Raw genomic sequence first — 23283 nt, 5'->3', positions numbered from 1 at the left:
GAGTTTTCAACATTGCAGACATTAAAAACTCCTAAGTGAAGCTCAGGTCCCAAGCCACTTTCCTTGCTTTTAATAAGGGAGAGGAAATTTAAGCATCTAATTTCCACAGTGAGCTTTTCTCCAGTGCTACCATTAAAATTTGTGTCCTTTTTTCCTGCCTCATCTAGTGGAAATTTCAATATAACACAGTCAGTGTAGCACAGAACTCTCTTATCCTGGCTTTTGAGAAAATGTATGAAGAAAGAAGAAAGAACAGCAGGAACAGCTACAAGAAACCAACATAATGCTTCATTATCTCTCATCTCCACAGTTTCAAACACCCTTCGAACACACACGTGCACATCCACTTTCTCAGCTCCCACCCCTGCCAGGTAGTTCATGCCCTGCTGGGTGCTACTGCTCCAGAGAAGTCTGATCTTGACTGTGCACTCTCTTTGCTTCCCAAAAACTGAAGCAGTTTGTATGGGAAGCATTATCCAGATGAGTGAAAAAAAATCAGTCTTGAGATCACTTTCACATGCATAAGAATAAAAATACCTGATCTTTGTCAGATCCAATTTAGAGGCATTTAGAGTTCCTTTCTGGCAATAGAGGAAACAGCCTTAAAATTACATCAGATTTAAAATTCTGAGAGGCAATGCAGTAACATTTAAGGCAAGCAGACAGAATAGGTGGTGTGAGAAAGTCATGCTATGCAGAACTATACCCAAGCTACAGCTGTAACTTTCTGGAGAAGCTTTTTGGTGGGCAACTTTTAAGAACAAGATCAGACCAGACATAGGAAAACCAGGTGACAGCAAAGTATTCATGAACTGCTTCTCAAAATAACAGGTCTAGTAGCTCACTGACTACTGGCAACTGAAAAATTATGAGTTTAGCTTCAGCAAAGCTAACAGCATTTATTTTTTTTCCAATAGAAAGTTTAACTTGGGAAAAGACACTGAACAGAATTTGTTTTGGTTGCCAGCAAAACCTGGTCTATCGCTTTCCTTGAAACTAGTCCAATTTAAACAAACATCAATGTAACATCCCATATTTCTCATGCTAGAAAGTCTTACTAGGAAGACTTTTCACAAACACATGGTATTGATCAGTTATCATCAACAACAAAAAAATTCATATGCAGTCCTTAAGGATCATTTGTAGTAAATCCATCTACTTCAGCAATCTAGCCATAAATCTATCTCCATAAACAGACACAACACATTAGATGATTTTCACTGTAGGCTGTAATATTTCTGAGTATGTTTAAATTGCTCTCAAATTATGCTTTATCAAGCCATCATGCTGATTGTAAGATAAGTGAATATAATCAAAAAAGGTAAACACTAGCCTCTATTTCTTGTGCACCCTCTTCTTAAAATCAGAGTCATTGTACAACGAAGATTTCATTACCACCCTGTTCTGACAGAAACCAATATTAATTATTATTTGAATTAACCTTTGAGCCATAGTTTTCATCAGTACTCAGTAAAGACACAGACAATTTCTAATTACATTCTACTCTCATTATAAGTCACTAGGCTGTAAAGCTGCATCTGACAGGACTGCTACACTTGGCCTTGAAATGCTTTGGACTTCACTATAAATCTTTCAGAAAAATCCAAGAACTCATTGAATACAAGAGCTATCACCCAGGATGCTCCTCCAACAATTTAGAAGCTGTTTTAAAGGGATAGCAAGTGTGATATGACTGAATTGCAAGACTATTCCTGAAGCAAAATAAATTAGCAGTCTCTTTATCATTCAGCATCACTACATTGATGATCTTTTACTAAAAGTTAGATACAGTGGATTCACTCAGTCTATCAAGTGCAATTATACAGTGATCATCAACTAACTCATAATTATAGTCAACAAATAGTATAAGAAAATTAAAAATTTATAGACCGAGAGATATCTGATTCCTAAGCTTACAGCAGGTATCTACAACATAAGCCATATTTATAACAGACCAGAGAGAAAGGTTTGATCTGCTAAAGAGTTATTAGTTCTCTAGCAGGAAATATGGATTTTAAGGGCCATAAATGAAGAATAACTTGTAATTAATACACAAAAATTTGTGCAAGAGGGGAATGTTTCTTTTGTAATTTTTTAGCTTTACCTCACATACTCACTTTGCTGCAGTCAGTTAACTAGCCAGGAAAAAAATGAAATATACACATGGATTTAGGGAAAGTGAATGCTATTCTGGAGAACAGGTTTCTACCCTCAACTATGCCAAATCTCTTGAACGAACAAATTAAACTTCTAACAGAGTGATTTCTGGCTCTGTAACCCGAGCCTCACTTTTGCAACTTCACAAAGCTCACATCTATGACTAACTCCAAATGTCCAATCTCTAAGCAAAAGACAGTTTTATTTGAAGGAATACCAGAGGCTGGGATCTATCAGGTTTCAAAACCAGAACTTGACTTAGCTGCTGACTCAAGACATATTTCAAGATAACAGAAGCATATTTCAAGATACCATTTTTAACCTTCCACTGTTGAAAATACCTGTATCTTAAAACAGAAGCTTCAGTATGTAATCAGTCTAATTCCAGTGAATGACATTTCATGTTAAAGAAACCTTGACTTGGACTCAGTTTCGCAACACGAATTACTTTAAATTTTGTTCATCTCAAAAACACTCCCCCAAAAAAGATCCCAGCCAATGATCTTTCCTTCACAGATCACTTTTATGTATGCTGTAAATTACACAGAAGATGAAATTCCACAAACATTTTAAAGAGAAATTACAAGACACAAGAGAAACAAATATGAAGTTTGCAGGTTTTAACATGGAAAACGCAAGCTCTGCCATGTATTTAAAAATATAATGGATTCCATTAGGTAATGCACAGCAACTTTGTAATCTCACAGGGTAATAATGTTCCATGACTATAAGAATAGCTAGATTAAATCAAATTTATCACAAGACAGAACATGGTAAGAGAATTTGGATCTCTTTAATTTTTGGAAATAGCTAGAGATGATGGATGGGACTCCAATCTATAAAAATGCAGTGTTTGTAGGCACTAGTGTCAACAGTGTTACCAATTCTAAACATGCCTCCATTAATCCTGTCCACATATTCTGAAACTATCCAGGCCCTTCACCTTAAGGCCCCAACTTGCTTACCCACTCAAATTTACCATACTGGTTTGTTGCCTTTTTCTTTTCCTTGCAGTTACATGTTTTTCAGAAGTTACTCCAACATACAATTTCTCTGTATTACATTAGAATCTACCTGAATATTCAGATAATCATTCTTCTTTTACGGCCAATACATTAAACACCCAGATTATTCTTCTACTTCTCTGTGAAAGACATTTAACTGGCGGTTTGACTATTTCTTTTCTAGACATACATGGGCAAAAGGAGACTAGAGAAAAGAAAAATCATCATTCTTTACCATACAGAAACTGTACTTACACAGAAACAGATCATTTAATTCCTATTTCTTATCCTTATCTATCTCAGTACTAAGAACATGTGGCCATATGATGGGCAAATAATCACATGGAGAAGGTGGAAAGTAGGCATCAGAACCACGGTTGGATTGTCTGTCTTTATGAATATTTTAAGTACTTTTCACATAAAATTTCCAAGAGTTTGCTACTGTTGTTAAACTTAAGGGTAGACCAGAAGGAAAGATATATATCTGAGCCTTTGAAAAAGCAAGGAAAACTGTCAAAGAGTCAGTTTTGATTTTATCCTAAAACATACCCTACATTGTGACTCTATTCTGCTAAGGCATAACTCTTTCACAGATCACAGAATCATAGACTAGTCTGGGTTGAAAGGGACCTTAAAGACCATTTCGTTCCAGTCCTCTAAAACAAAGCACGTGATTTCATCTCCTGCCACTCATCAACACATACACCCTTTTGATTAAAGTTCAGATAATACTAACAAGATCATTAAATCGTCAACAGCAAACTTACTTGAAAAATGTATTTGGTGAAGAGAAAGGTGGCATTTTAAAAGCCCCCAAAAGATATTACCTTATTGCTGGGGGTGGAAGGAAGACAAGTGATATATGCCTTTGAGAAGGATCAAAGAAAAAGGGGCAAAAACCCTAAAATCCATAGCTTTGTTCATGCAAGTGATTAAGACCTTCTTCCCCTTCCCAGTGCCACTTTCAAAATCCTGTATGTGGGGGAGGACAGGGGATAAGGAGGTTAAGAGAGAAAACATCAGCATTACAGCACCTTGTTTTGCTTATCAGCTATTCATAGACCATGACAAAATCCCCAACTGTGCTCATGCCATTTTTTCACATCAAATTTGCTAGTGAGATTTTTCAACAAGCCCATAAGCAATGCATTCTAATAAATCAGCCTATAAAAGCACCTATTCCATTTAAAATTCAGTGCTAAATGACTGATAGCTTGTGGTCTTCCAATAGCAGAGATACATCCTACTATTACACAGCTATACAGCTTTTAAACAAATTCTAGATTTCCCCTCTCTTCTTCATTAAAGTTACTTAGGAGGCAAAATTCAAAATGCATTAGTTAGGAAAGAGATACAAAAATGAATGGCAAGAGCAGCCAGTCACTAAACACCACCTAAGAGAATATACCATGCCAGAACATGCTGCTTTTAATTGTGTCTAGGCTGGATTAGTTTCAACTCTTGTTACTTCAAATTCTGTTACCAACCTTTTCTTTGCAAACAGAAAACCACTTCTCCACCTTCTTTGAGGTGCTTTGGTTGTATTAGTTGAACTAAGAAATGACCACATCCTAAAATTCCTGTAAGCTCTTTCTTTAAACAAACCCTGTATTTCTGCGTAGTTCCTTTTCCTGTTACCCTCAACAAATTTACCTGCCCATTGATTGCAATTTAACTTTTAAGTAGAAAACAAAACAACTGATGAGTTTATTTTGTACATATGGCATGCTATCTAGAAGCTGTAGTAGGTTTCAGGAGAAAGCTTAAATATTAACTTAGCAAAGCAGGATCATGACTCCTCAACAACTGAAATAGGCAAAAGCCTTTCATGACACCTGCATTCCTGTTAATGAAAAACTTCATTGTAAGATCTCTTTTTAAATTCTCTTAATTTCTTCATCTTAGGAATTCACACTTGGTACCCTTCAGAGCATCTATTTTGAAAATGTAACTACTGCTTCTATCTAAAAGCCATTTGCCTACTTTCAAGACCATGAGATCTTAAATATTTCACGATCTTAATACAGCCAACATTTTTTCCATTACTTTAGTATAAAATTCCTCAAATTTCAGTTGCTTATGCTAAATGCTAAAGTACTGTGTGAGTGCATGTTACAGACTACTTTCAAAGAGCAAGTAACTTTCAGGAGAGCCTCTTCCCTAACACAAGTCACCAAATGAAACACAGAAATAACAGTCATGCCCATGACTTCAGATTTACAGAGTTATGTCTTTCTAAGTCATTCCCAGCTAAGCAAAGCAACATAATTCTCAAAAAATCCTGCAGTACGAAGTGGTTACTATTTGTGCAAAAGTTCTTCTAAATATGGTGCTCACACATCTACACATGAAGACATGAATAAACTCTTACTGTTCCACCACTGCTTCAAGCACCAAAGGTTTTTATACAGAGTGGTACTGTAGCATGTCACACATTATGATAAAACAGAGAGACCTCAGTACTAAACAATTAAATAATATACTACAGTACAGTTTTTCACACAGAGAGCCAAGAAAAAGAAAAGTAATAGTTATGGCTCCCATGATAACTGCAGCTTGATTGTAATACTGTTTTATACTGTATATTTGAACAAACACATCAATTTACAATTGATGGCGAATTATAACTGAAGGACACAGTCACATACTTTGTCTTACTCCTAAATAAATCAGTGACATTCAAAATAAATTTCCATCCCACTTGTGCAACTTGGTAAGGTGACCAGTTTGCTGGCAAGAAGAAATCACAGTATAAAAGCATTTAAACTGTATGTATCAAACTATTTATATGAAGTTACACTGAAGCACACAGGGCAACACTGCCATATTTTAACTAGAACATGGACTATTTAAACATCCATGAAATTATATTACCATTCAGATTTGTTCCTGTCGTATTTGACTTAACTTTGTCATGATTCATGGCCACTGCTAATGAAATCCATTAAATGTATTTAAGTTTAGCATTCCTAAAACAGGAATAAACAACAAAAATACATCGTTGGAATGCTTACTTTCAAAGAAAAAAAGCATTAAAATGAGGAAGCTTGGTAAGAGAAACAAAATCAGTTAGACAAAACATTTACAGAAAACAGACAAAAAATACTATATTGAAAACGCAGAGACACAAGGAAAAACAATGCATCACGGTTAAACCTCAAGCTGGGGAAGCTATCAGTAAGAACATTTCTCAAGAAGAAGGGAATAAATTGGACCAAAGGAACTAGCAAGTAAAATTGCAAACAAAGATATGTTCCTAGAAGGGCAAAGTCAGAAAAGGTCCTTTCACAAATGCCAGGTATACAAAGCCTGCTAGAGAATTCACTGGACTAACACATATAACCAAGGTATGAAAGAATTATTCCAAGAAAATAAAAATTACAAGTTTTCTGCATCTGCTGTCATTGGAGAAGCTAAGGCAAGCTTTCATCTTTTTTGGAACCTAAATCTTCAGAGGCAGTTTTGGTCAATCCAAAGCAAACAGCAGCAAGTCACCAATGCATTCACCAAGAGCTGGATGGCGTTCACCAAGAGCTGTGAGGAGCTGAAGGATAAAATAGCCTATCTGTCCTCTATGCCTCATAATATCTCAGGTTCCAATACTGCCTTGTTGCCAACTGTGCATCAGTTTTGAAAGTTGGTCATACCTTTAGCCTGCCCAGAACTACAGACCAGCAAGGCTAATGTCCCAGTAGGGCAAGTAAGTTGAACACAGAAGAAACACGGGCACATACCAAAGTAGACTACAGAAGTGACACTGATACTTTCCCACAACAAAGTCCTGTCTTACCAATACAGAAGATTTCACTGGAGCAATTGAGAAGTGGCCAAAGTCTGAGCTAACCTGGATGACCAAAACACATGCCAGCTGCTAAAGAAATGTCCCCCAGCTATGGTTCCTAAAGAAACTAAGCTACAACAGCAAAGGAGGGAAGATCGTCACATGGATGAAAGTAACCAGTTCTAACTAGGAAATGAACATTAGGAAACATGACCCAACCCCATTCCAGACCTGTACTAACAGCACACACATAGAAGATCTAGAAACAGGTGAACCTTGAAGTAAGTTTGCTAATAGAATTAACAAGTTCGTTTTGCTAAAAATTAAAATCAACTACGCAGGAAGGAGCAGACCTTCATCACACCCACTGAAGGTGTAATAAACTGCAGATGAGATGCAGTGGAAGGAAACAGATAATGCACATAAGAAGATACAACCTGACTGTTTTACATACATTTTACTGAGCCCTGACATGATCTGGGAGCTAGAATAAATAATCTAGGAAAACAAGATTTGTCAGAAGAGTAAACAGAACACTAAGCATGTTTAAGTAAAAGAGATGAAAAAAACCCCACTGAATTGTAGAAGAAATAGGATACACAAGTCTATGAGGTGCTTATACTTTGCTGCAGTGACCGAGTTTGCTCTTCTCACCTCCACTTCAAAATTAAAATTACTGATGGACCAGAGAGAGGTGACAGACATTTGAATACACTTCTGAATCTCCAGCCTCAAGAAGGGCCAACCAGGGAGAGAATAAAAAGTTTACAAAATCAAGAGCGGCATGGAACAGGTACGCAGTGAACCATTGTTCTCCTTCTCTTTTAACAAGGAAACTAGAGAACATCAAACAAAACTAGCAGCTGGTAGGTTCAAAATAAAACAAATAGAAGGAAGCAGCTCTTCATACAGTGTGTACTTAAGCTGCAGAACTCATTGCCACAGTCCCGATGGAAGCCAAGAATTTACACAGACCAAGAGAAGACTAGATGAATTCATGCAAGAGAAATTCATTAAGCATTACCTATCACTTTTTCTGAGACATTTCTGAGCAGCAGAGCTGTGGAGGCTAAGGGGCTTGCTCTGTTTCTGGATAGCCTCCACCTTGGTCGCTATGAAATAGGATTCAGACCTCTGGTAGTAAAAAAGAAAGATGATATTCGCAACATGATTTTAATAGGTGTTGACAACTATGCTACTTCAATAATACACCGTTTCCAGTATAGCATTTCACCCTCCTTTCATGAAGATACTGTATTTCAGTCCATGTTGCCAGTACTTCAAAAATGTAAGTGAGATTACAACACTTTAGAGGATCACAACATGAGACAAGGACACCCAAAACTGTATCTGACTCTGCTAAAATTCTACCAATCCTGTATAAAAGATTATCCCTACTTCAACAACAGAAAATTCAGAGAGAGTTTCTGATCTGGTTCTAACCCCTTAAAGGAGAAAAAAAAAAAAAAAAAGAAACAGAAACACTGATAATACTAAATACTATAGCACATACAGTACATCTCTGGATGTACTCAGTACCTACAGTGGGTTTTAAGTTCATTTTTTTACCAACTCAAGAAAGTGTGGTTTTAATAACTCAAATCAAAGTTTGTTATACACTGAAATGTTAGGAATACTATAGTTTTATTAAAACAATCTTTTCATGTTTGAAGGAAAAACACTTAAAAACATCACCAAATGGTAAAAAAATTAAAATCTTTATAATTTTCCTGATTTAAACAGCAGCTGTAAAAGATAATATCAGCTCAACGCACTGGCCTGAAGCTTTACAACTGTTATAAAAAGGTACTTAAAATAACTACAACATATTTAGGTTAAGCACTTAAAGGAATTACTAGAAGACTGAATTCAATCCTTGGTTCTAATCCACAAGTCATTGTGCAACGTCTTAGCTGCTGAAAACAAACCCTCTCTTTTACCTATAAAGTGAGGACCATGCCCATCCCCTGAACTGGGGTACAGAATTTTCCCTCTGCAAATTCAGAGCATCAGCAGTTGCTTTTGTAAGCCGTGGAAGAAGCCAGTCTCTCTGCAACTTCCTACCCACCCGTGCTTTCTCCAGCCCATGGAAGGTGCTGCTGCCATTCTGTGCTGAGCACAGCCCCAGCTTAAAGGTAGCAGCATATTCCCAATGTGGAACAGACCTGCTAGCCCTCTGTTCAGAAACAAAGCAGAACATGCCAGTGGTTTATTTTCAAGGACTCTAAATGATCAAAGTTTTCACAGGTGCAGTAAAACTCACCATAGCACAGATCACACCCAACAGATAATGGGTTTGGCTCCAGTTTAGTTTAGTCAGGTTAAATACCTGACTTGATATGGAAGAAAAACCTGACAGAAAATGTGAGTCAAAATAGCTACTAGCACAGAGTAGAGAGTACACTCTCTGGACTCTTCCTACTGCTGAGCCAAAACTCAACATATTATGGCAGACCATTTGGCAGAGTTTGTTCAAGAAACTGTATAGGACAGGGAGGAAGCTTATGGCCCCTAAACTCAATACACAAAATACAACTGTTTAGAATTTATGCCTTAGAAAAAATATTTAAAGAAAGAGGACAAATCATGAAATAGCAGGCTGTTCAGACACAGACTAAAACTAAAACATTTAAAACAGATTTCTTTTTTTTTAAGTGCTGAATGTCAGACCAACTCTCCTTTTAAGGACGACATCTATCTACTTCACGAGAGCAGCAGCAATACAGAATTAATGCTTGGTAAAGAACCAAGATCCTCTGCTGAGTGCTGCTTGGTAATCAGCAACTATTACACACCCCAACATGGCAGACACAAAGCACATCACTATGAACATGGCACACCAAGTTGAAGTAGCACTTTGGATCCTGGCTTCCAGCCACCTGCTCAGGTCACTAGCTTTGAAAAGAAGAACCATCCAAGCACTCAGAAATGCATGAACTAAACAGTTATTTTGCCTTCTAACACTTCCAGGTGGAATTAAGACAAAGAGCATCAAATTCACTCACTGGAAGTGAATGTACTTTTTCTTATGGTACAGGAGAACTATATGCTCAAAATTTCTCCTGCTCTTTCAGAGCAAGCCTTGTCCATATACCAGCAACAGTAAGCATCCCAAAGTGCAAAAATACCCTTGCTGCTCCTATTCCAACACCTTATCATCTTTTTTTTTTTTTTTAGAGGCAACACTTAAGTTCCTTTTAAGCCCTTCCTGTAGCAATGCCTACCACACCAGACACCTCCAAATGTAATCCACTGGAATAAGCAGCCTTTAAATTAAGGTGTTGTAAGGTCATATAGCAATAAGATGATCGGATTAAAGAGCAAGTGGAGTTAAGTTAATACTGAGTCACTATTTTAAGTTCTGTGTTCAAGACAACAGCATGATAGCCTTTCAAGTACAAACCAGTCTTCAAGCAGGATGGCTGAAGAACTTTTTTTATTATAAAATAAAGTTTTATTTCTTGTCTAAATCTGAACATGAAATGAAGGACAGCAACTCATCAGACAGACAAGATCTGGTCTCAGAGACAGATGTTTTACAGCTGTGCTTTGGGCTTCCTAAAGCCCATTAGAGCTAGCACATACAATTCCTAATGTAAACAAGCTGCTTTTAGTAACTACAATATTCACTCTGAACACACACAATGCTAGTCAGGGCCACCACTTCTCACAGTTTGCACCAAATGCAGCTTACAAGGCCCATAAGATAGATTTTGTAAATCCCCTCTTCTGCACCTCCTGCCATCCCCTGTAGATCCTAAAAAGGAAATTTTTAGATGTAAAACCCAAGGAAAGTAATCTGGAAGGTACACTACATGAGGGTTTGGTCTTTTGTGACTATGGCAAGCATTTACCTTCTATTAACATACATACAATTGCCCAAATCTTGAGAAAAACAGGAAGGAAAGCATGAGCTTCCACTCTTCCACCTGCCAGGAAGTCCCTTTCTGTCACACTGCAGGCAATATACACAAGTAAGCTGACAAAAAAGCCAGGGCTCTTCAGAATGCAAGCAGCTTCTAATGCCACATCGCTGCTATGCTGAAAGAGACACCTCAAGCTGACAGGTGGATTGAGCAAAAGCCACAGTCAGAATCCCTGACTTTTTGTAAGTTGTTCTGCTAAGCTACAGAGTGTAAACTGCCCATTTCTCTCCCTGGAAAGCAGCAAGAGCATAGTATTACACAAGTGACTAAGCAGCATGTTATTTGACTAGCAATGTACCTTTTTTTAATCAATTTTAACAAGTAGGAGTACATTCATTTCGCTGTCAGAAAACTTAAGACTATGATAGGAAGTAACAGTCTCAGCCACCTACTAGGACCAAGCACTCGTTTCATCTCAAACCAGCAGGAAAATGTAAATAGTTGGGAATACTCTGAATAATGGAATCCACTGAATTACTGACTGATGAAACTTGATGACACTGAAAAAAAACACTGACTTGATAAAATTTGAGACAGACAAATAGACTCTAAGCTGATGAACCTAATGGAGTATTTCAAGCTTGTAAAAAAAGAAGGAAAAAAAAAAAAACAAAAAACAACCAAACAGCAACCCAAAACCAACAACAACCTCCTCCCTCCGTTTCTTGTGAATAAACTGTCTCAAAGTTTAAATATTTCTCATTTGAAAGAGTAAACAAGTTATTTATACACTGGTAAATCTTTTAGGCTTTTGTATTCCTACCTGAAGAAGAAAACTGATTTCTGGGCAGCGGATTATCAATTCTAACAATTTTTTTCTAGCATGCAATCTATAGCATCAATGGAATAAACAAATTTTAATACCCACTTTAAGTCAGACCAGCACATGTTTCTTTTCGTGTCCTTTGCTTCACAGATGATTACTCTATTTCTCTTTCTCCCATGAAGGTTCCCAGGCAACTGATCCAATCCACTTGCTCACTGCCACCAAAATGAAAAGATGAAAAGGGCTTGCTGCTCTCCAAGCCAGCGACCCCCCTCATCCTTAGTACCAGCTCTGGTGTTCATCAGATCCTTTTATGAGCCAGTTTGATTCATTACAACAGCAAAATGCTCTCCATTTTACAGAGTTATTTTTCTGCCATTTTGGTGAACTAAAGGGGCTCACAGAAGGACCTGACAAGCACTGCTGCCAAAAAAAAAGTAGCAGAGCCATGTGGTTGTGAGGAAGGGTGCAGGGGAACAAAGGCAGAGAGGAAACTTCTCCTTTCAGAAAAATGTCTGCTTAAATTAGCTCAGTGCATTTCTTAAACCATACCCTGACTTACAAATGATTAGATGGACCACAAGACAACATTCAACAGCTTTCAGCCATCTTCAGAGCTACAAAAACTTATCATACAAAAAACCCCCAAAAAACCACAAACCCTCTTACACAGATTCAAGTATAATACTCCATCAGAAGAAAAAAAGTTCTTACAATAATATCAAGATACAGATATCCTAGATGAGGAGGGTAAAGAAAGCTTGGCAGATTTCACTCTAATTTTTGGGGAGTTGTTTTTTAATTTAAAAAAATGAACAAACAAAACAAAAGAAGAAACAAGCAAGAAACAAAACCCCAAACAAGCCTGGGAACAACCACCAATCTCAATAAGCATTATGATGGAGAAACAAGTATTTTGGATAAGCAGAAAAGAGCGAGATTTTTTTGTCACCAGTATCCAAAAAAAACCTACCAGAGGACAGCTCATGAAGGCCTAAAAGAAAGTACCTTGAGGAAAAGAGGCAGTCAAGCCAACAAGGTGGAAGCAGATGCTACAGCTGCCTAGTCCCCAGTGATTTCTGTCCGTGGATCAATCTGCCTCCTTATGTGATGGACTGCCTGCTGCTGATGTACTGTTTCGCTCCAGAAGAGAGAAGTCAAGGTGTATCAAATGTATCACTCCCACAGCCACATTGAATCAATCTCACTCTTCAAAGTTCATTGCCTACCTAGAGGCTCCTCAACACGGGAACGGTGGCTTCCCTTTCTCTTCAGCATATGCTGAAGAGAAAAAGCACCCTGCCCCAAAACACCACCACTGTCACACCTTGTCCAATTAGAGAAGGGATTTTTAGCCCTACTGACCCTACCGGCTTCCCACCAAAAATCTTATATTAAGCAGCCACAGAACACACCACCAAGCCCCAAGAAACACACAGGCACACAAAGGAAGACAGCAGCAGATCCCAGAAGCCCCACCACGGGATTGGTTCAGGCACACAGCCTGCATCCCAGCCGACATTAATATCCACTTCTAAGAACCCCTCCTAGTCCAGTTCCTCCGACAGCCAAAATCTGCATTGCCCAACCAGCCCCATACTGCACAGTCCAGTTGTGCCACTGGTCACACGACAATCTCAGGGAAGTCACATGTGAACCAGTGACAAGCCAAAGGCTGTCCGTCCAGAGAGGCAGGCAGGAAGGTTTCTTTTGAGCGAGGAGACAGAGAAAGGTGAAGAAGAGAAAGAGAACAAGGAGATTAATCTTTAAATCACAATGTTAGGGAAATTTCTTATGAGAGGAGCTATGGAAGCAATTGCTTTCACCAGCAGTCTTTTCTGTAGCCAAGGTTTTATTTTTTAACCTCACAAAAGTAAGTAGGCATGGTTTGGGCAGGGGGTGGCAGGGGGGTGTGAGGCCTTAACTTACTTCCCTAAGAACTCACCATTCCAGAATTCAGTCACCTTAACCACAGCATTTCTCTAATTCTGGCCATGGTAAGTGAAAAGCCCCACAAACACCCTCCTTCCATTTTTTGTTCTTTATTTTTTTTAATAGTTTCAGTGCAACATCTAATATGCTCAACTTCTAAGACTACTACGTACTACAAAGATTCTTGGACTCAAGCTGTAAGACATGTTTCTGTTCTAGAGCTGCCTGTAACAGGCTGATTCTTCCAACAGCCATGCCATTTCTACAAAACAACCCTTTCCTTCAGCATGGCTTCCACAAGGTTCAAATCCTGTTTGAACTATAAAAGTATATTCACTAAGAGTCACTTCTGTGAGAGAAGACTGCATGGGCTGAGCAATACTGCAAAAGTGTAGTAAGGAGAAATGCAGGTGAAACAGGTAATTTTTATTTTCAGTAACCTCTGTAAAGATTACAACAGAATTAAAGAAGCATCTTTCACTTACTTCTGTACAAAAAAAAAAAAAAAAACAACACAAAAAAAACAAAAAACAAAAACCACACCACCACAACGCAAAGAAAATGACAATGTACCTTTGTAGAAATCAATACAGAAATAAAGGGGATGTGAAGCTGAAGCCTGCTTATTCGCTTCCCCCCAATGAATGATGATTAGAGTGAGGCTGTAACCCCTCTTACAAAGCTGAGTGAATGCAAAGCACAGCAGACACCTCACAAAGGTACTGATAAATAAACTGAATTACTTAGCAGTTCTCTCCCAGACTAACATCCTGAGGCAGTCCAGAAACCCCTATTTAACTCACTTTCTGAATGATTCCTTCCTAAATCAAGAGAGATATTAAATAGCTCTCTATAAACTCTCAGTTTAATTCTTTATGGTCAAAACAACTCAAGGCAAGAATTAAACTCTTAGTAAGAGTCCCCTCATCAGAGTTTAAAGAAATCTCTGAACTCAGACATGCACTGGCTACTACATCAGAGGGCCTTCCTTTAAGCCATCCTGACACAACCACACCACCCAATGAAGCTGCCTGATCTTTCCAGGAATTAGCAACATAGTCCCGGTACCTCTCAAACCAAGAACTGGAGATGATGAGCTGCCTGCTTTTTGCCTTGCAATAAACCACCAAACCTAACAAGCAGCTACTTCAGTCCAGAAGCAGCACAAACCAGAGTACATTCTCAAAAATCTACAGGACCTGCCTAGATATATACCAGACAGCTGAGACAAAAAAATGAAATCATAATCTTGGATCTCATTTCAAGACAGTAACTGCAGTTATGGTTGTTTCAGTATTTCTTATCCCACATGAGAAAACAATACACATTCAAATATAGAACTTCAAGCAGCAGGATACTTGGGATGCCTGATTTCTGGACTTCAAATAGGCTCTCCTGTCAAGGAACAGGTAAGGTTTTGAAAACATTTGTTATACCCTGAACAACTAATGAGGATGCATCCTTGAAATTTACCGGTCTCTCACCTTCATGCACTTTTATCTCAGCCTTATCAGAATGATTTTTGAACATCTATTAGCCTCATCATTACTCTCCTTCCCTCAATCCTCCTTCTATATTGAGCATTACAAACCACATCAGTTGTACTGCCTTTCTGGCAGTTAATCTTCAACTTGGAAAAATACTAAACTGCTATTCTCTCCAGTACAGACTGACATGCACTTTGCAGAAAGACACTTTACCAAGTAGCATTTCAGCTTTGGATTTCAATCTCAACAGCTACACTGATGGATCCTCTTTGAAGCAAAGAATATTTTCTCATAACTTGTCATCAACTCAGACTTCCCACTTAGTAGCTCATCCAAGTTAATACCAAAGACTTGAACTGAGTTTCTCAGTTTCTATTATGTAAGAACTTGTTTCACATTTCTCCCAGAACAACATTACCTACCTCAATGCTTTGTATGATGAAGACTTTCTCCTTGTTTTGCCGTATTACTGATGTCTAAACTTCTGAAATTCCAGCTTTCAGCTCAGCTTTAGTCTTCACCTGAATTCTCTCCCAAAGAATGACCAGTATTCCTCTGCACGTAGTGACTACCCACTTAACAAATCCTGTTTACCCTGTAAATAAATCCACAGGCTTCCTATTTTAAGATCGAGGACAAAAGTGCCTTTATTAAAGTCTTCCTTGGCCTTGCTCCATGTGCTGATCTGCTTTACCACATAGTTCCTGGTCTCCAGAGCTCCCCTATTTCTTTCAGAAATATCACAATCCCCTCAGGAGCTCCTCCCCACACCCCAAATTTCTCTGCTTGGCAAGGGGTAGCCCACAACAGCTATGTCCATTTCAAAACTGTCATGGGACTAGACCCTCCCCACTCAAAACTACTCAGTGCACAGAGCAAGAGAAACCACTACAGCTCTATCTATCCACTATTAAAAGATGGGGGAATGTCACTTTCATGAAAACAAAACTTGAAACAAGAGGATTTTCCTCTTCAAAGGGTCATGAAGAACCTTTGGGAAGCTGCCAGCACACTGCAGCAGCCCCCTGCTCTGCTGCCAGCCATCCTCTTGCCATGACAGCATCCAGGGACTAACATGAGTCTTGAACAAGCTTTGGTTCAGGCAGGCAGCCCTCCCCACACCACCTTAGGCATCCTCCATGGTTTGGATAGAAAGCAGTCTTATTAGGAGTTGAAACACGTGTTGATTTTGCCACATATCCTAATTATCTAGGGCTGGCAAAAAAACACACCTCCACTAAGCAAACAGAAAGCAGTATGAACTGGAAAAAAGATTAAAAACCCAACAGGAAAGGCACAACCTGAAGAGGAACAAAATCTATGGGAAAGCTGGGGGGAGGGGAATAGAATGGGGAGGAAGCAGAAATAAAAAGTTTTGTTTTCAGAGCAGGACTGCCTCTGCTGCACAGAAGGAATCATACTTTGTACATCTGATGTACCTCCACAAAATGTTTTAAGTGACATTTACCTTGTAGATAGAGATCAAAATAAACTGTGGGGAGGTCAATTTCCTTCAAAATGGCCAAAAAAATTTTAAAGCTAGCTACCTGTTGAAGTTCTAGCAATAAGCAGAAAGCTCAGCTGAACCGTTTAAAAAGTGGCTCAAGGACATTAAAATAAAATGCTTCCAAAACCATCCAGCACTGGATCTGCCACATGTCAGCTACTCCCAGGCAGGTAAGTTGTTGCATTGCTCTCCCCAGCCACAAGCCCATATTTAAATGAAACCTGAACAAAATAACCTCTAGGATCAGGACCATATATGTGAAATTTTATTTTCCCCTCAGAACCATTAGGAAGAGGGCAAACATTTTGGCTGCAATGACTTTTTCCAGACAATTGATTCCCAAAGTTATTTATTCCCCACCATTCCCCTCAAGGCCCTCTCGTCACAGCAATTGTCTATGTCAGAGGAAGGTTGGACTCAGCTCCCATGAAAGCCAAGCAAAACCACACCCAAAATAGCTATATAGGTCACTACAGAGCAAAGTGAGCCCTGCATCATGCCAGCAAGGGCTTCTGGTTAGTTCCCATATGCCAATAAGCTTTCAAAGTCATGCGTTACAATGTTCTCCTAAAACAGTGGCTTATAAGGTATCTAGCATTCTTTTATTGAATTCCAACTTTTAAAAGAAAGTGTTAAAATCAAGTGGTATCCCTCCTTTCTTTTTTTTTTTTTTTTTTTTTAGGAGAATGCATTTAGAATAAGGGCAGCAAAACAACCAGAGGGTTTAGAAACTGCTATGGAGCAGCATTCAGAGAAGAACCCAAGAAGCAGCACAAAGATTCTTGGTTTTGGCTTGGCTTCTTCTAGGTGCATGTTTACATCTCAGAAAAGTCACAATGTTGGAAGCTAAGAGCTAATCAGCTTCTGTATACTTGAGAATACCCTTAAGAGCTTTGTTGTCATATTTGGGCCCTTGGAATGCGTCCTTTAGGTCATAACCTCCTTTTTATTTTTTGCATCATGCCTTCCAACCTCATTTTCCAAGAAAGATTTTTAGTGCGCAACTACGATGTGGTATTTCCGTGACTGCTGATCTTGGGTAAGATGCGAATCACTGAAAGTTAGTCAGATTGTGCAAGTGGAAGGAAATCAGGAGGAAAACTTCCATCAGGTTTCAGTATCTCATCAGAACCCTTATAAAAACATGGGATGATTCTGCATATTGTACCTCACTCCTTCCTCTGAGAGAGTTTTAAAAATGAAATCGTAGTTGGAGTTTCCCTTTGCCTTTTTATCACTGCTACAATATAGACAGCATTTAAGATTTTCTTCCATTAAAATCCAGTAGTTTGCATTTGTGCTAACAAGATATTCATGGAAATATAAATGATGAGAAACGATGGAGTTAATGTCTGTCTTAATGATGAAGCTAAATTGATCGCTAAATGGCAAAGCTAAATTAATATAGTAACTTTTGTGTTGAAAAAATGAAGGCTAAAGCCTCACCTACACACAAAAGACCCATTTGTCAGAAAGACAGTTTAATTATTTACTAAAATTTGCAGTTTTCTCTTGTATACAGGGAACATTAAAGTAACATAAAAGTATCACCCGTGTTACTTAAGGGCATCAGTTAACCAGCTCATAAATCTGAGCAGTTAGTGATTTGTTCACAGCAGACAAATTCGTAAGGGTTTGGAAGTGAGGATTTAAGGGAACTGGGGGAAGGAGACCTCCAGACACACACACCACTTGTCACACAGTTGCCTGTAGCTTTGCTAGCCACACACATTTCTTTGAATAACACCAGATTCACATGAGCAAATACCAAACAGCACATTCTAAAAGCTTTCCATCTGAAAGTTAACGTCAAAATGAGTGGGAAATAAGGGATAGAGGTAAGCCACAGGATTCAAGGAGACACTTGCATTTATTTCCACCCTCTTTCTTTCTGTTTACTTTTTTCCACCTCCTCCCACCTTAGCAACCTCTACCTATCACACTATACGCTCCAAACAAACCCAACCCCAAACAGCCAGCTGCTGTAGGATGCCTTGGATATGGCAGAACACAGCCCCACTGCCACACTTCAGCAGCTCTGGGAAAACCTGAGAAGCCCCTATTATTCAGGCCTTTCCAGCTTTACAGAAAATCATGCCTGGGTTGTCTTTGTTTAGGTTTTGTTGTATCCTCACACGGCAGGTCCTCCTGCCCGCAGCGCTGCTGTCCGTGGGGTACAGACCTGGCACGGAGCCTCCCTGTGCTGACCATGACACCCACCCACCCATGCCAAGCCCAGACTGACCAGCACATCCTTCTCCAGTGCACTGCCTGCCGCTTCACCATCGGCCTGATCCACCCGGACTCCCAAACAACTCATTTCATGTCCTATTAAAGTCCTTTTATTATTTGAGCATTAACGGGAAATACCACAAACATTCATCATTTTCACTTGAAAACAGAAAATACCTCGCGTGGAAAAAGAACTACACTCAGGTTAACTGACCCCTCTACACAGACAGAGAAACCTTTACACTGCTCCTTTGACACAACTCCTCAGGTTTCCACATTAACCAAATCCAAAACAAACTGGTCACAACTGAAATCTCCCATCACTGCCCAGAGTTTTGATTGCAATAGAGAGTATTCCACTAAACCTCATTTTTACTGACATTGTTAGAATGCAACATCCCTAGAAATTTTCATTTTCCTAAAAGGACTGTGTGATCCTTGCCTGTGATTGAAACTTTCCTTCATTACTGAAGAGGCAATAAAAAAATTTTGGGTTACAAATACAAGGCTTTTTCCCGTTTAAATAACCTAACCAGGATTTACAAGCAATAACTGATATGTCATCACATTGTTAAATATTTAGTAAGATATTTGGTCAAATATGATTATCCAATTAGTATCAGCAAATCAGTAATTCAGTTACACTTGCAATCACAACCGTTTAATACTCTTCTAAGAGCCTATGCAATGGCTTTAATATTGATCTTTATAAATTTCTTACTAAAAACAGCTCAAAGGAGACTGAAAATAAGCAGTTCAGGTTAACAGAAAGGACAAGATGTGTGAATCTGTGGCATTCACCAACACTTTAGTACAGGAAATTTTGTTTTGCAAAACTGTTTCAAACTTCACATTATGTCTAAGACCAAAAGTAATTACTTTTTCCAAGCAGCTGTGGTTTTAACCTAGAGGAAAATAATACACTATCAGAAGGATCTCTGCAAAACCCTGAGCACATTTACAACACCAAACAAGAAGAAACAAGTAACACTCCCCACTTTTAGTAGCTGGAGATGGGAAAATATACAGAATGTAATTGTTCTGATCACCTGTTACAAACCTCAGAAAGAAATAGTTAATTTTCCCCCAGACTATGTCTTATTTTAGAAGTAATTACTAGAATTTTTTTGCTGCTGTTGTAAATGCAGACCTCTTCAAAGGAGCTCTCTCTAACTATCACCTCACCGTTAAGTTTGTAAGCAAAGTGGACATCTAAAATATGGTCTGTGCTGGGCAATGTGATTTTTTAAATTATTATTTTTATTTTGTTAATAAGAAAAAAAGAAGTGTTGGAAACTTTCACAGTGGAAACCAGAGAGCTTGGAAGTTCCTCTCTTAGCAGTGCCTAGCAATGGAGAGGAAAGTGTTCTGCATACGTGCCCCAAGCATCCAGCTACATTTTAGCTTTCAGCCTTTTTATTATCATTGTCAATGAATGGGCCCCAGTCAAATTAAAGCTGCCATTTTAGGTTAAAGACTGGAGAGCCTCTGTTGTGCAACAGCGAGACAAAAACACTCCAAGCGACAGATGCAGCACTCTCATTGGAAAATGATGGATTTCAACTTTTATAAAGAAAAAAAAAAAAAAAAAAGAATAATAATTACGGATCATGCTTTTTAATATGAATTATATATTGATACTCACACATTACCGCAAACTAACGGGATTTATAATTGGGAAAAATCAGCTACCCATGCTGCTAAGGTCATAGTCATTAAGATTTTTTTGCCGTCGTTAGAATGGATGATCTGTGAGGAAATGAACAGAAACATTTTTTGTTCAACTTGCTTGTTTGTACCTCCACTAGTCCCGTATAACACAAGAAAAAAGGAAAAAGGGAAAAAAAAAAAAAAAAAAAAAAAAAGGCTAACACGTTCTCCCAAAAGCCATCTTCCAGGATAAACACTGCTCGCGATCTGCTTTGATGAGAGTAAAAATCGAGACGAACATCGACACAGAAACAAACTTATCGCGTCGAGGTTATTCTGATATTCCCCAAGCTAAACATCCGCGGAAGCCCAAGTTGCACGGGAAATTAAAAAAAAAAAAAAAAAAAAAAAAAAAAACGCTTCTCGCAAATTTAAAAAAAAAAAAAATTAAAAAATCGCCCTTTACTGTAGTGGGGAGGCACGCTCGGCCCCTTCCCAAACGAAAACAAAGGCAGAAAGTGGGTAAGTGCGGGAGAGTTGCGCGGCGCCGCGCGGCCCCGCAGCGGACAGGGAGCTCCCGGGCATCCATCGCTACTTTCCTTTTGTCCATTGTCTGTTTAAAAAACAACTACTTTAAAGCCGGGCGTGAGCGGGCTGTCGGGGGGAGCCGGGGAAACCGGCTCCATTTCCAGCCCGTGCCCCACGGCCACCCCCTTCCCCGGCACCCCGACCCGCCCCCCCCCGGACACCCACCCGCGAAGACCGGCCCGGCAGCGCGGGGCGCGCCCGGAGGGGCTCCCCCGGCGTGGGAGCGCGTCCCCTGATTTAGCGCTACCGGGATAAATGAAGGCAACGTAATGATGGCTGCTCATTGCCTGCAGCGCCTTCTCCCTGAGACTCACTAACAACCCTGCCCCCCTCCCCCCGCCACCGCTCTCTCACACACACCCGCGCACACGCACAGGCGCTGCCCGCTCCCCGCCGCCCCGCACGCAGCGCCCGCCGCCGGCCCCGCTCCGCTTCCCACCGCGCCCCGCGGACCGAGCGCGGCCGGGCCCCCCCCGCCACCCCTCGCTCCGCGCCCTGACCGCTTTGGCCTCAAACCACCTTTTTCCGCTCACCCTCAAAATGGCCCGGAACGGGGTGGGAGGGAGCGCGACGAGGGGAGCGCCCCGACCCCATGTGCGCGGCGGCGGCAGCGCCTCCCGCCCGCCCCGGCTCCGCGCCAGCGGAGCGAAGGTACCCGGCGGGGTGAAGCCCCTATTATGCGGCGTCCGCCGGCACCGCTCCGGCTGCCTCGGGTAGCGTTCTCCCTTCCCTGCCCGTCCCCTCCCTCTTTCCCCCGCTCCCCTTTCTTCTCCGGCCGCCGGGGAGCGCCGGCCGCCCCCTGCCCCCTCCCGGTGCCGCCGGGGCAGGACGATCCCCCCGCCGCGCGCACCGGCGGCCGGAGCGGCACCTCGTGCTCCCGCCTCCCTCCTCCTTCTCCTCCCTCCCCGCCCGCCTTCCTGCCGCCCGCCGCCACCCACCGCCCGGCCTCCGCTGGGGGTGCCCCCGCTGCGGCCCGGCCCCGGCCCCGGCGACCCATGTGCCGGCGCGGAGCGCGGAGCGGGGCGGTGCCGGGCCGAGCCGGGCCGGGCCGTACACGGCAGGGAAGCGCCCTCACTTTGTTAGCGCTTGTTGTGCCGCCGCGGCCGCCGGGAGCCGTCAGCGTGGTCAGCGGGGGAAGCGCTCCCTCGGCCATCCCGGCCGGCGCTGGGCCCCGCCGCCCCCGCCGCGCAGTTTCGCTCAACTTTTCCCGGATTTTTAGTCACCCTCCAAACTTGCGGAGAGGAGCGCGGCGGGGAGAGAAGAAGGGAAGGGGCGCCGGCGCTCTGGCTCCCCGGAGCCCTCCCCTCCCCCGAGGCGAGGCAGGCGGCCGACCGGCCGCAGCACAACAAAAAGCCATTTACACCCGGGGAAGTGCCCCGCTGAGACACCCCCCCTCAACACACACACCCCCCGCCCCGCCTCGCCCGGAGCCGCGGCAGGGCTCAGCATCCCCCACCCCCCCGGACCGCCGCCGGCAGCGAGCACCCCCGCGCCGCTCCGCTCCGCTCCGCCGGGGACAGAGACCTGCCGCCAGTCCCCTGCTCCATGGCCGGCGCCCGCCCTCTCTCCCTCCCTCCGCGCCCAGCGAGGTGCGGGGTCACTCACCGGGCCGGTGCGTGGCCGTCGGGGACCGGTGTCCCCCGCTCGCTCCCTCGCTGCCCTCCGCCGAAGGGCCGGGGAGGAGGAGGGGACACGCTCCGGAGTTGGTGCCGTCGGCCGGGGGGGGCGAGGCGGGGTGCGGGTCGCGCACACAACACACACGCACACAACACACACGCACGGAGTTGCTCGCTCGCACCGGGGCTGGGCTAAGAGGGGAGGAGGGGGGATCCCTGACCGGGGCGGGCAGGCGAAGGAGGGGTGGAAGGGAGGGGAGGGAGAGGAAGGGTCAGCGCGGGTCTCGGGTAGTTTCGGGGTCTCCGCCGGCTCCGCTTCGCTCCTTTGTGTAATTTCACTCGATTCAAGTTTAATCCGATAGTTCCCGAGCGAGCGAGCGCGCCCGCCGGAGCCGAGCCGAGCGCGACACCAGCCAGCCAGGCGGCTGCCGCCCCCTGCGCCCGCCCGCCCCCGCCGCCTCCCTCCCTCCTTCCTCCCTCCCTCCGCCGCCACAAGGCGCGCCCCCGACACCGCCCCCTCCCCGGGGGCGAGCGCCGCCGCGCGCCCCGCCCCCGCGACGTCACCGCCCCGCCCGGCATAATTTATGCAACGAGGAGAGAAGGGGGAAAAGGAAAAAAAAAAAAAAAAAAAAAAAAA

General features: G+C 42.1%; 1 protein-coding gene across 6 annotated transcripts in view; it reads right to left on the bottom strand.

The window, feature by feature from the left end:
- Positions 1-23049, bottom strand: part of CHD7 (chromodomain helicase DNA binding protein 7) — a 131151-nt gene extending 108102 nt beyond the window's left edge. For 3 of the 6 annotated variants that reach the window (XM_066331613.1, XM_066331650.1, XM_066331644.1), the window contains exon 1: positions 20438-20658. The gene's annotated coding sequence lies outside the window, so the exon portion shown is untranslated. Of the gene's footprint in view, positions 1-20437; positions 20660-22635 lie in introns of those variants that run through there. The other 3 variants (XM_066331634.1, XM_066331623.1, XM_066331656.1) reach the window with 3 other exon arrangements.
- Between the last annotated feature and the right edge of the window lie 234 nt (positions 23050-23283).

The sequence above is a fragment of the Sylvia atricapilla genome, chromosome 1 (assembly GCF_009819655.1).
Source record: "Sylvia atricapilla isolate bSylAtr1 chromosome 1, bSylAtr1.pri, whole genome shotgun sequence".
Taxonomy (NCBI): domain Eukaryota; kingdom Metazoa; phylum Chordata; class Aves; order Passeriformes; family Sylviidae; genus Sylvia; species Sylvia atricapilla.
The sequence above is the reverse complement of the archived record's forward strand: the minus strand, read 5'-3'. Positions and strand labels throughout refer to the sequence as shown.